At 38.6% G+C, this 13866-nt stretch overlaps 1 protein-coding gene across 1 annotated transcript in view; it reads left to right on the top strand.

The window, feature by feature from the left end:
* Nucleotides 1–13866, top strand: part of LOC136176275 (CUB and sushi domain-containing protein 1) — a 1594796-nt gene that overhangs the window by 655279 nt on the left and 925651 nt on the right. The gene's annotated exons all lie outside the window — the stretch shown is intronic.

The following is a 13866-nucleotide window of genomic DNA, read 5'->3' as shown; positions in this document are numbered from 1 at the left end:
TCCATGGACCGTATAGTCTATGGGGTTGCAAAGAGTTAGACACGACTGAGCAACTTTCACTTTCACTTTTCTCACTATGTTTGCTAAACTCTCTTAGGCTGTGAACAATGGCCTTAGGCAGTATGTTGGTTAACTAGGCATGTTTTATATGCAAGATGCATTCAACTAAAATGATTCTTTTAGAAGAAAAAAAAAAAAGCATTTAGTTGGCTAACAGGCATGTCATCTGCTGATGAAGGAATGGAAATTTCAGCCTCTGGTTTCCACACTGAGTGTCTTCTTCCAGTATTAGGGGAATTTTAGACCCCTGTCCTGGCACTACCTGTGTACCTACACCTGAGAACAGAATAAACTATGAAAGCACATTCTGGTAAACTCTTAGTCGAGAAAAAGGGATGCTTTCATTAATGTGTCCCTTTCCTTCCCTCTAAAGATATACACCAATCAGATTAGATTCGTGTGAAAAGGTAATTCAGACATAACACTAAATACCATTCTTTCTTCCTGATCTTTGCTGGATTCACCTTCTGGTCAACTTCTCATAATGTGCTGAGTTCACACATGCTTCATTTGTTTCTTTAAGTCTCCACCCAAGTCAGCAAGAGCTGGAACGAAGAACTCAAACAGTCAGGTGATGGCAGGTTGAATAGGAGCCCACCTTGGGGACTGTGAGTCTGTAAGACCATGTCAGGGACAGAAGGAAAAAGTGTGCAGCCATCTGCACTCATGTGTAAGAAAACAGGCAAAGAGAAGAAGATGCATGCAAGAAGGAAAGGCAGAAAACATTAGATCAGATGGGAAAAATATCTGGAGTGGAAAAGCCCAGAGCAGTTCAGACACTCAAAGTAGAAGTTGAAAGTGAAAACTTAGACATCTTAAAGAATAGGGAAATGAAAATAGATGAAACATTTTCTCTTCCTTTATGAAAATTATAGCCTTTGTTTTTTTGTGCACTGACTTTCTCATGCCTGCTTCGATACCTGGATTTCCCAGTCCCAAACTGCCGTTGAGAACATTTCATCAGTTCACTAGGTGAAAAGAGCATGAGACAGACCCTCAGTGCTTTATTGTTGGACAGAGACCCTGAATTACCTCTGGATCATTTTCTATTGAACCTTCAACCTCTTAATTCAGTTCACTGGCATTGAACTCAAGTTGAAAATTGTTGATACATTCAGTACGTTGTATGTAGCATGCTGCAGCTTAAGTTAGCATCTGTATACATGTGATTCCAGTAGAAGAAAAGTAATATTTTGAGATCCATTCACAGACCTACCAGTCAGATTGTGCACGTCTGTGTGTGTGTGTGTGTGTGTGTGTGTTTGTGCAGCCTTCCAGACACTGCACAAGCTGGGCTAGTAGATACCAAGAAACACAACACATGGTTTTTGCCTTCAAGGACCTTGTAGCCTAATTGAAAAGATAATGAATATGCATAGTGCATGCCAAATACTGCAAGCCGGTGTTTACAGAAGAGAAACCAGCAATACAATTAGCCTGAAAATGACCAAACCCATGATTTATCCCAGAGAACTATGTCTTCTGTTCCTCCTGGTATACCAGTAGCAGAAATGAAAGAAGATCAAAGTTGCATGAATGTTCCAATACCTGGATGTTTATAGATCTGATAGAGTAAATGACGGAGACTGGTTTTCTTATGTTCTCTCTTCTTCATTCACCACTTAAGCTTTTCTGCGTCTGTCTGTATGTGCACGATGCTGATTAATATGGAAGGGAAATCACCTGGCTGAGGGGTAGGCAGCCGGGCACACTGCTGTGTCGTAGCCTTTTCTCTGTTGCAATCCTTTTAGCTGAGAGCACCTATACAATGTGCCTAAGAGCTTCTTCGAGAAATACATTCCTAGTCCCTTCTTGTTACTCACTTAGACCATCATTGTTTTTATTCTAGAATAATTTTGTGATTAGTATCTCCTGCTCCTGTCTAAAACTGGATCCATGCTTCATGCACTTCATCCTCCCTAAATTATGCCTTCTTAAAAGATCGTAAGAGCACTTATTTATTTCTTATAAAAATGACAATTAATTGTAAAGCCTGAGATTGAAATCTCTGTGTGCCATGACTTATTCCTTCAGGTTCTGTGATTCAGCCAGAGTGCAATTTAAAAACAACAACAACAACAAAACAAAACTATTTTTAGAGCAGTTTTAGGCTCACGTCAGAATTGAGAGGAAGACAGTTTTCCTCATATACCACATACCCCCGTGCATGCAACCTCCTCACTATCAACATCCCTCATCACAGGGGTACATTTGTTATAATCAGTGAACCTACATCACACATCATTGTCAGCTGATAGGGGTTCATAGTTGACATTACGGTTCACTCTTGGTGCTGAATGTTCTGTGGGTTTGGACAGACCTGTAATGACACACATCCTCTATAGAATATTACAGAGTAGTTGTACTGCCCTTAAAAGCCTCTGTTTCTTCCATTCATCCCTCCCCTCCCCTATGGCCCTATGGCCACTGATCTTTTTACTGCCCCCATAGATCTGCCTTTTCGAGAACATTATGTAGTTGGAATCACACAGTGTGTAAGTAGATATCAGCATCTCAATTTAATAAAAAAAAAAATGACATAGATTGTCTGTAGTGACTTCCCATAAATACACATTGGGAACAAACAAAGCTTGGAGGGAGGACTATATGGAAAATATGACTGTACTTAACTGATTCAAAGCATGGATGATGTATAATCCTACTACTGAAGAATCACATATGATTCAATTTGTGACCTTGAGGGATTCTCAACAAAATAATATTTGAATACATTAGTTTTTTGTGGAAAATTCAGGATATTTTGCAAGTACATTGAAACAGATTTCTAAAAATGTCCTGAATTTAATAATTATGGTCAGTTTTAGGAAAAACATAGAGGGAAATCTTAAATATACTAGATAAATGTAAATAGTATTTTTTGCAACTAACTTGCAGGTTACATCCAGGGTTTGAGGACTTCTCTGGTGCATCCACGTCTGGTGGCATCCGTCTCTTTCTTTCCAGGCTAGAATGCCAGGGTCCAGCCTCGGCAGGATCCAGGGGGTACCCTCAGGATGAATGGCGTTGGTGAGAGAGAGAGAGAGAAGACACCTGAGACCAGCCTTGATAGGGCCAAGTCTGTGAGGGAGAGAGAGAGAGAGAGAGGAGAGAGAGAATGACCAGACGGGGGTGTTTGCAGGGTCTGGCAGAGTCTGGCAATGCTTTATTTTTTACCGTGACTTTTATACCCTAAATTAGTACATTTCTAAGGGAAAAATAGTTTAACATTACATCAGCTTGTTCTTCTAGAAATCAGGGTGTTTTCTGAGTACTTCTTTGTTTATGAGGGTCTTGTACATTATCTTCTGGCCTTGGGGCCTATTGGCATTTTATGACCTAGGTGAATGCAAAGCTGTTTTCCATGATCTATTCTTTAATGAACACAAAGGTCAGTCCTTTCGCAGAAGTTATCAGTTAAATTTATCTAAAAGGTTTACCACACAAAGACTCTGCAGCTCCAGTCAGGCAGCCCCTGTTTAGCATTCCTGGTTAAAATTAACAGGTTTAAACTCTTATTTTTCTAAATCTTTAACTATAACCACTTTTAGAATAATATTTTATGTTCTCTAATAGGGCTTCTCAGCCCCGAAGGGCTCTGTGCCTACTAGGGCCTTTATGTGATCAGGTTCTTTATGCTGTTTTATGATTAGGGTATTGTAAGCAATCATGCATATTAGTACCAAGGGCATAAACACATTTGCCAAACAAACTAAAATACCAGCAAAGGAGTTTAAATTGAAACACTCCTTTCACCCTGGATAATCTCATAAAATACCACCACCTGGGAAACTTATTGATTAAAGTTCTAAATTGATTCTTATTTGGGAAGAGATTGGGGAAGGCCTTCTGCCTGTGTCACAGAAATTGGGAGTAGTCTATTGAAGCAAGCATCAGAAAGACAGATATCATCTTTAAGGTGAGCGCCGGGGCAGCTTTTCGGAACCCCTGAAAACCTGATCCGCCTTGCCCGTCAGGTTTTCTCCCTCATGACCTTGTCATGGGTGGGATCTCGTGTGCTGGCTCCCAGCACTGGAACACCTGGGGCAAAACATTTGTTCCTCTTTCTGCTAGCTCATGAGGCGTGAGTCAGAACAGGCGACCCACTCTGGAAAGCATGTTAGAATTAAAGCTGATGCGTGTGAGTTAACTTGTACAAATTATCACCCAAGTCCTGGGAAGACCCATTGTGTAGCAACTACGGGATTTTCCCTAATGTCACCAGTTTGCTTGAGGAGTGTTAGTATATGAGCTTTAAACTTCAGAGGGAACATTAGCAAAAAGTATAATTTAGGAAATTACTCTGATTTACACAGTCTTAAAAAAAATTACTTTCATATTTGTTTGTTAAGATGAAAATGAGTTGTCACCCTCTTCTGCAAATTTTTGGCACAACTTCTTTTCTGAAAGCAAGTTCTTTTTGCTGTTGACAAAAAAGTTATTCAAGCAGGCAACCTCATGCAGTGCCATTAATGACCATAATTTATGCAAAACATGGAGGTTCTTTGTGTATTCTAGTAAAGCTCAAGTCATTCTGTTTGACTAAATTCCTTTAAAATTCAACCAGCCTCTTTTAAGAGGGAGAAAATGAAAGCTAGGGTGAGTGAGAAATTATTCAAGGAATAAATTAACACAGAAACCTTCAATTTTTAAACTATTTTAAAATTTTAAGATTCTATTTAATTTCGTTTAAAAACAGAAGTTTTATGCAGTATTGACTTCAAAGCATTAAGTTTTAGTCTGCCTTAGATTGCAATATATACAATAAACTATTGTTATGTGCATATTACCTTTATTTTCACATCAAAATTATACATAGAAACAAATATATATGTTAAGGTACATACACATACAGTTTTAATTTTTTAAGTGATACCATTCACCATACATCTTAATAAATTTAAACCTCATTATTGTTTTTTGTTTACTTGGCATACTTTAATGTTTTAAATTAAACTATTGTGGATTTTATATTATGAAGTAGAAAACACTGTATATTTTAAAATCTAGACCCCAAAATATTCCTGACGCACAATTTAAGATATGTTTGTCTGCAGTTGATCAGTGGGACTTGTGAGATATTTTAAAGCTACTTGAGAACCATGGGGTACATGACATGAATGTATTCCTGAATATATTGCTAAATAAATACTCCAAATTCCCCAAATACATTTAATTGGCTTAACTGCATGGAAACCCCTGACATGGCACCTTTGGCATTCATTAATGTGCTCATTCTTTCATTTATTAAAAAATGATTAAAACTACAGTGTTCCAAATACTGAGCAAAAGATTTAGGGGGAGAAATAAAGATAAATAAAAACAGTGACTTCAGAGGCTGTGTAGCCTGACACAGAGGAAGTCAGGGAATTTGTTTGTGTTACTGCCACATGTAAAATGTGAAAGGAAACCGTTGCCCTTAATGTTTAAATAATCAGGGATCATTTCACTGCAGATACAGCGCTCAAGGGCTGTAGTTTGGTCTGACTTCCTTTGTTTCTTTCCTCCCGGGTAGTGATCGTAGTTGCTCATCCAAGGGACAGGATGCTGGTTAATTTGCTTGCAGAGTTACCACCATTTTTCCTGGTGACTAAGGACTTAGATACTATGAGCAGACTGTATAGGCACAAGCCACGCTTGTCCCATTTTCTGACACCATTGTGTTGTAGTATTGACATGACAGTTTCAATTTTTGTAGAGCGGCATCCTTTCAGGAACAGTTTTGCCTTCCACTGTTTTTGTCCAGAGTGTTAAGAAAGCAAACAGAAAGAAAAGGAAGCAAAAGTATTTTGTGGTTTGACGCCATGCAGAGTGAGCACTTTGCTCCCTTGAAAAATACTCCCCTGGCCCAAGGGAAGGAGTCTCACCATCTGGCCCTGGCCCCATATGAACCCCGTGCCTGCCCGCGCTCTGTGACCCTCTCCCTCACCAGCTCCCACTGTGCTCCATAGACCTCTCATGCTGTTCTCCTTGGGGTGGAAAACACATGCTCTTCACTGGGTCCCTCAACATACACCAGGCAGTTCAGATTCATGAGCCTTTGAATAAAAGAAAAAGAAACAAAAAGAAAAAAAAAAAACTTTTTGAAATGCTTGCAGAGAGTCTGAAAGGCAAGTTGGTTTATTGTTTGGGCCGCAGGATCCCTGTGGTCCGCATCCTTGGATTCCCAGCCCTGAAACCATGATACAGCTTTGCCTGTCTGTCTCCCGCCTCACTGCCTGGTATGTGTAAATACACATGGATTGAAAGGAATGACCAAAAAAAAGTTTCTCAGGTGGGAAAAGGTACATTTGTCCCCACTGTAACATGAAACATCTCCAGAGTCTTTATTTATTTTTTTTTGGTGGGATGTTGTTTTACTGTCTCCCCCCTATAGAAAAGAGTCTGTCTCAATATGTGGTTTTTGTTTTTATTTCAGATTCCATGTATAAGTGAAAACATATGGTATTTGTCTTTCTCTGTCAACTTATCTCACTTAGCATAATGACTTCAAGGTCCATCCGTGTTGTAACAAATGACAAAATTTTATTTTTTTAATGGCTGGATAATATTCATGTGTGGGTCCCACATCTTTTTTCTTTGTTTTATTTTGTTTTTTTAATCCATTCAACCATTGATGGACACTTAAATTAGTTACCAAAGTCAAGATAGGGGAACAAAGCTATGACGAAACTTGGAGCTCATCATACCTTTCATGTTAGTGTTTTCTTTTTCTTTGGATAAATACTCAAGACTGGGATTGCTAAATGATATGATAGTTCCATTTTAAATTTTTTGAGGAACCTCCATGCTGTTTTCTATAGCAGCTGCACAAATTTATATTCCCACCAACAGTGCACACCCTTGTATCCACATCCTTGCTGATATTTTTTTCTTATTTTCTTTCCTAATGCCCATTCTGAAAGATTTGAGGTGAAATCTCATTGTGGTTTTAGTTTGCATTTTCCTAATGATGAATGATGTTGAGCATGTTTTCATGGCTCTGGCCATCTGTGTCTTTTCTGGGAAAATGTCTGTTCAGATTCTTTGCCCATTTTTCAGTTGGATTATTTTCTTGCTATTGAGTTGTAGAAGTTCATTATATACTTTAGATATTAATCCTTCATCTTATATATGATTTGCAAATATGTTCTCCCATTCTGAAGATTGCCTTTCATTTCCTTAATGATTTACTTTGCTCTGCAGAAGTTTTGTTTGTTTTGCATTTTTTAGCTCAATGTAGTTCCAGTAGTTCCACTTGTTTATTTTTGCTTTTTTTTAACTTTGCTTTTGGTGTCCAATCCAAAAATATGATCACCAAGACCATTGTTGAGAAGCTTACCACCTGTGTTTTCTTCTAAGAGTTTTATGGTGTCAGGTATTATGTCCAAGCCTTTAACCTATTTTGAGCTATTTTTTGTTTATGATATGAGATATTGGTCCAGTTTTTCCAACACCATTTACTGAAGATATTCTCTTTTTCCCACTGTGTATTTATGGCTTTCTTGTCGTAAATTCATTGACCATATATGCATGGGTTTATTCTGTTTCACTGATCTATATGTTTGCTTTTATGTCAATATCATACTGCTTTGATTACTATAGTTTTGTAATTCAATTGTCTGAACTCAGGGCATGTGATGCTTCCAGCTTTGTTTTTTCTCAAAATTGCTTTGGCTCTTTGAGATCTTTTGTGTTTCCATACAGAAATTAGGATTCTTCTATTTCTGTGAAAAATGCCATTGGAATTTTGATTGGAACTGCATTGATTCTGTAGATTGCTTTGGTAGTATGGACTTTTAAGCAATATTAAAATCCTTTCAAGTCAATAAGCCAGGGACACTATATATTTCTAAGTGGCACTAATTAGCTGGGCGTCTGTATCATTTCTGATTTGTTAAACAGATTCATTGAGATATAATTTAGATACAAAAAAATTTCACATGTAATATAAACAATTTGGTGGGTTTAAGCATATGTACACACTCTAATTTTGACACTGGTTTTTGGTACTTCTTAAACCGTTTTGATGTCCCTACTTACAACCCCCATCCCCTTATCTCTCCTGGGGGCACTATACCAGTATTGGGAGGAAAGGAGACTGAACAGCATTCTTTGATAAGATATTTGTATTGAACAGACTGGAGTAATAGAAGTTGCATGACTGTTGTGTGTGTAATGTCAAAACTCTTAGTTCAGACCCCTGATCCTTTATTGATTTGGTTGATGTTGGCAGACAGGCTGTTAATATAAGTAGAGAAAATAGCATGTCAGATAAGAGTCAACTTTATTTCCTTTTTTATGTGTCTCAAATGGAACCTCAGCATCAACTTAAGAAAGTCTGTGCTCTAGTGAGATGGAGAATTTATAGCTTTTATTTCAGCGGATTAAGGTAGAGAAAGTGTTACCAAGCTCAAAGTTCTAAAGTGAAGGCTTTGTTCAGTCTGATTGGCTCCATTCAGCAAAGTCTCCCTCATTGTTCCATAAATGGAATACTTAATGAATTTCAGATATTAGGCAATCTCCATCAGCCTAGAAAAGGCTTTATTTACATACTTCTTATACAATTGGAGAGAGTGTTAAGATTCACATCTCCCGGTTGGCAATACTGAGATGTATGGAGGTGGGATGTTCCTCCAGCCTCACTCACAGGAAGTTCAAATACAAAGAACAAAACCTCATGCTCATGTGTGTCCAGGGCGTTTGGGAGTTTTGTTTATTTTTTCACTTACCTGAGACTAAAAATCCTCAGAACGAGAGCTGTGTTTTCACAACGAAAATGAAACTGTGAAAGCATTTGATGTTTGCACACTTTCAAGTGGTGATTTGCTTGGGAACACTGTCCCCAATTCTATGAGCCAGGCAATATGATAATGGAGAGAAACTTGCCCAAAGTCCCAAGGTGCAAATCTCGGATCTGATCTTGAATTCTCCATCACCATGTTCCAAATCGGCAAGTGCCGCTCTGTCTTCCCCTCCACGGATGTGTTCCGTTCATGCAGGATGAAAGTTCTCCAGAGAGCTGCTGTGCAGCTTCTTACCTGCGTGAATAGCACTGTCCTGGACACTTACAAGTTGTTAAAAGGATACACCTTGCATTAAGTGCTCTCACCACACACACACACAAGTGTGCAATTCTAACTTATCATTTTAGCTTCCTATCAGATACAGTTTTTTCAACCATTCTGTGTAATGGAATTTCCTTTGTTTCTAATTCTTTTGGTCATTTTATAATATTTTAATAAATGAATACATGTGCTGCTCGTGAGAGAGAATCCCACAACTGAGACTGTCTCTCCTTATCTTACAGGTTTGCTTCATTTTTATTACTGATTGTTTCACAGAATTTTTTTGCCAGTCTACTAAATTTATACTTTGTATGTTTAACTATGTGTGTGCGTATTAGATCTTTGTTTTGCATTATCCCATTTTTTTGTGTGTTCAGGTGTGCTCCCCCAAATATCTATTATTTATGTGGTTGGCTCCCTTTTTTTTTAAGTTGTGTTCTTTTATCCTGGTTGTGTTCTTTGTTTTAGTTGATGACATTAATTCTCTCATTTTACTCTACTGTGGATGTGTGGGTTGTTCCCACATTGCTGCATCCATCTGCATTAACTGACATCATTTGTGGTATCTTTGGGGGCTTTTCATGGCAGCAAAGGCTCAGTAAGGTACTCCCACCACATGGTCACAGGCAAGGGGGACGCTGACCAGAAAACTTCCTGGAGGAGAGGTTTGGACGCTGGGTACTGACAGTAGGCAAGTGGTGAGGACCCACTCCGGCTCATTGAGGGACCACTCAGGGCAGATGACGCTGGGGTTGGCAGTGAGAAGGAGCGGGCCCTTTGACCCCTTCTGCCTTAAGACCAGACCCAAACCATGAAGGTTTCCTTGTGTGCTGTTTCCCCAGATGGCCCACGTTAAGAGGCCAAGGCTTGAGGCCTGAATAGGACTTCACTCTTGGGATCATCAGGAGAATTCAGTTCATGGAAATGTAGGAGAAAAGATCACATCATGGATATTCATTTCTGAAGGTCAGGGGGAGGAGGTTGGGAAAGCCTCGCCATCACACGGTGCCAGCTCTCACGTGAGCGCTCTGTTGAGGCCCACTGTCCTTTCGTGTCCTTGACCATGACTCTCCAGGCTGTGCTGGCCCCCAGCTTTCAGACGCAGTACCTGCTGGACTGTGACATGCCACACTCACCCGGGACCTGAAAGCTCAGTACATGTATGCTCGAGGCTCTGGCCTAATTTCGCAACTCGGGTTACTTATCTCAGCAGATGCCTGAAGCTGTAAACCTCCATCAAGAAGCAAGTCATCTTCTTCCCAAGGATCCCTGGAACTCTGCCCATATGCCTGTTTCTCTCTGCGTTTATGGCCTCTTCTCTGTACAAGTGTTTTCATATAAAGATATTTTGGATATAGATGCTCACATTAATGATTATGTATCTATCTATAATATTTCCATGGAACATTATATCATATATGCTAATACATGTTATACATAATATATAAATTATTTATGCAAATAATCTGCATTTTCTTCTATACTTCGAGGATTTCTATCTTTTAATCTAGGTAGAAAACTACTGATTAGAAAACTATATTATTCAGTTCAGCCTCTCAGTCCTGTTCGACTCTGCAACCCCATGGACTGCAGCAGGCCAGGCTTCCCTGTCCATCACCAACTCCTGGAGCTTACTCAAACTCATGTCCTTCGTGTTGGTGATGCCGTCTGACCATCTCCTCCTCTGTCGTCCCCTTTTTCTCCTGCATTTAATCTTTCTCAACAACAGGGTCATTTCCAGTGAGTCAGTTCTTTGCTTCAGGAGGACAAATTATTGGAGCTTCAGCTTTAGCATCAGTCCTTCCAATGAATATTCAGGACTGATTTCCTTTAGGATGGGCTGGTCGGATCTCCTTGCAGTCCAAGAGACTCTCAAGAGTCTTCACCAACACCACAGTTCAAAAGCATCAATTCTTCAGCACTCAGCTTTCTTTATGGTCCAACTCTCACATCCAAACACAACTAATAGAAAAACCATAGCTTTGACTAGGTGGACCTTTGTCGGCAAAGTAATAGCTCTCCTTTTTAATACACTGTCTAGGTTGGTCATAACTTTTCTTCCAATGAACAAGTGTCTTTTAATTTCATGGCTGCAGTCACCATCTGCAGTTATTTTGGAGCCCCAAAAATAAAGTCTGGCACTGTTTCCATTGTTTCCCCATCTGTTTGCGTGAAGTGATGGGACCAGAGGCCATGATCGTTTTTTTTTTTTTTTTTAATGTTGAGTTTTAAGCCAGCTTTTTCACTCTTCTCTTTCACTTTCATCAAGAGGCTTTTTAGTTCCTCTTCATTTTTTGCCATAAGGGTGGTATCATCTGTGTATCTGAGGTTATTGGTATTTCTCCCGGCAATCTTGATTCCAGCTTCTGTTTCATCCAGTCTGGGATTTTGCATGATGTACTCTGCATATAAATTAAATAAACAGGGTTACAATGTGCAGCCTTGACATACTCCTTTCCCAGTTTGCAACCAGTCTGTTGTTCCATGTCTTGTTCTATCTGTTGCTTCTTGACCTGCATACACATTTCTCAGGAGGCAGGTAAGGTGGTCTGGTATTCCCATCTCTTGAAGAATTTTCCATAGTTAATGTGATTCACACAGTTAAAGGCTTTAGTGTAGTTAATGAAGCAGAAGTAGATGTGTTTCAGGAATTCCCTTGCTTTTTCTATGATGCAACAGATGTTGGCAATTTGATCTCTGGTTCCTCTGCCTTTTCTAAAACCAGCTTGAACACCTGGAATTTCTTAGCTTATCTACTGTTGAAGTCTAGCTTGAAGGATTTTGAGCATTACCTTGCTAGCATGTGAAATGAGTGCAATTATGTGGTATTTTGAATTCCTTGGCATTGCCCTTTCTTTGGGATTGGAATGAAAACTGACCTTTTCCAGTCCTGTGGCCACTACTGAGTTTTCCAAATTTGCTGGCATATTGAGTACAGCACTTTCACAGCATCATCCTTTATGATTTGAAATAGCTCAACTGGAATTCCATCACCTTCACTGACTTTGTTCTCAGTACTGCTTCCTAAGGCCCACTTGAGTTCACACTCCATGATGTCTGGCTCTAGGTGAGTGATCACACCATCGTGGTTATCTGCCTCATTAAGACCTTCTTTTGTACAATTCTTCTGTGTATTTTTGTCACCTCTTCTTAATATCTTCTGCTTCTGTTAGGTCCTTGCCATTTCTGTTCTTTATCTTTATTGTGCCCATCTTTACATGAAATACTCTTGGTATATCTAATTTTCTGGAAGAGATCTCTAGTCTTTCTCATTCTGTCATTTCCCTCTATTTCTTAGCATTGTTCACTTAAGAACTTTTTTTTTTAATGTTGGAGTTTTGTAAATTGAGAATTGTCTTATTTTGTGATAAATTGACCCTTTTATCAAAACATAATGCACTTGTTTATACAACAAATTTTAACTTAAAAAATCTCTCTTGTTAATAATATAGTCACTCCAACCAACTCCTTTGATTTCTATTTGCATGGCATACCTTTTTTTTTTTCATGTGTTTACCATCAATTCTCTTGCTGTCTTTAGGTCTGAATGAGTCTCTTGAAAATGCATGCCCTTAGGTGACGCTTCACCCATTCTGCCCTTCTCTTTAACTCAGTGAGTTACACCCACTTACATGTGAAATGTTACTGAAGCTGCCGGTCTTCTGCCACCTTGCCCTTCTCTTTCTGAGTCTGTGTGTTCCTTGGTTGCTCCACAACTGCTCCGTTTTCATGGGAGATGTTTTTCTAGTGCACCATTTTGATTTCTTCCTAATTTCCTTGCCTGTGAATATTTTTAGTTCTTTTCTTAATGGTTGCTATGGTAATTGCAGTAAAATCCTAAATTATACCAATCTTGTTTAAATTAGTACCAACTTAGAGTCAATAAAATACATTAACTCTGTTCTTTTACAGCTTCGCACCCCTCCTTTAAGTGGTTATTATTATAATTTACATCATTATATGTTATGTACCATTAACATTGATTTATAATTTATGTTTGATGCATTTATATTTTTAAATCATATTGAAAACACAAAGAGGAGTTTTACAATTATGTTACAATAAATATGGCCTTTTTAATTTATCCATGTGCTTAACCTGTTCCAGAGAGCCTCAGTTTTTCATGTGACTTTATGTTAGTATCAGACATCTTTTTCTTTCAAACTATAGGACTTTCTTTGGCATTCCTTTTCAGGGCTATTCTACTAGTAATGGAATCCCTCAGCATTTTTTTTTTTTTTTAAATGTGGGAATGTCTTAATTTTTCCTTCATTTTGGAAAGGACATTTATGTGTTCTATTATGATTGCTAAGGCGGTGATGTTTATCACATTGCATTATTATAATGCAGTATTGCTGTCATATTCATTCTACTGTGCATTAGATCTCTGCAGCCTAGTTACTGCTCATTGTAGGCTTGTACACTGAGACGACATCAGTCCTACCCCCACATTTCCTGCAGTCCCTGGTAACTGTCATTCAGCCCTCTGTTTCTATGTTTGTCATTTTTAGATTCCATATATGTGGTATCATAAAGTACTTGTGTTTCCCTGTCATCTCATTTAAGAATAAGGTGCTCAAGTTTCATCCATGTGGTTTCAAAAGGCAGAATATCCTTCTTTCTCACGTCAGAATAATATTCCATTGTGTGTATATATCACATATTTTCAAAAAATTTATTTGTTCTTAATTGAAAAATAATCACCTCACATTATTGTGTTGGTTTTGACCAGGTATGAACATGAATCAGCCATAGGTTTACC

The sequence above is a fragment of the Muntiacus reevesi genome, chromosome 10 (assembly GCF_963930625.1).
Source record: "Muntiacus reevesi chromosome 10, mMunRee1.1, whole genome shotgun sequence".
Lineage (NCBI taxonomy): Eukaryota > Metazoa > Chordata > Mammalia > Artiodactyla > Cervidae > Muntiacus > Muntiacus reevesi.
Note: the sequence above shows the minus strand (reverse complement) of the source record. Positions and strands in the feature narration are given on the sequence as shown.